A 646-nucleotide genomic window follows, 5' to 3' on the forward strand; every position below is an offset into this window, starting at 1 on the left:
AAATGAATTAATTGCACCTGGATCCGCCTCGTGGTATAGAGGTTCACTCGCCCACCTTTGGTGCGGGCAGGCGCGGGCTCGATTCCCTCTGGTGGTGGTATGATTGCGAGTGCGTATGGTCGTTTGTCTCTCTGTGTGCCCTACGTTTAACTGGCGACCAGTCTCGGGCAGAGGTGGCCAAGTCCGGTCCTCGAGAGCCCCTGACCAGTCTGTTTTCCATGCCTCCCTCCACCAACACACCTGAGTCAAGTAATCATTATCGGTATGAAGCTTCTGGACAGCTTGCTGATGAGTTGATCATTTGATCCAGGTGTGGTAGAGAACGGAGATATGGAAAGCAGACTGGATAGGGGCCCTCGAGGACCGGACGTGGCCACCCCTGGTCTGGGGTGTTGTCTGCCTTTCGCTCGAAGTCACCTTTCGAGGATGCGTGGTATGGAAGATGAATGAAAGATTTTAACCTGATGTCAAAACTGGCGAAACTAGACGTAACCGGAAGTGCAATGAGGTAAATCTCTTTCCCTGCAACGAACACATGGAAGTTGAATGAAAGAATGAAAGATTTTAACTTGATGTCAAAACTGGCGAAACTAGACGAAACCGGAAGTGCATTGAGGCAAATTTCTTTCCCTGCAACGAACACACA

The sequence above is a fragment of the Stigmatopora argus genome, chromosome 18, assembly GCF_051989625.1.
Source record: "Stigmatopora argus isolate UIUO_Sarg chromosome 18, RoL_Sarg_1.0, whole genome shotgun sequence".
In the NCBI taxonomy this organism is placed as follows: domain Eukaryota; kingdom Metazoa; phylum Chordata; class Actinopteri; order Syngnathiformes; family Syngnathidae; genus Stigmatopora; species Stigmatopora argus.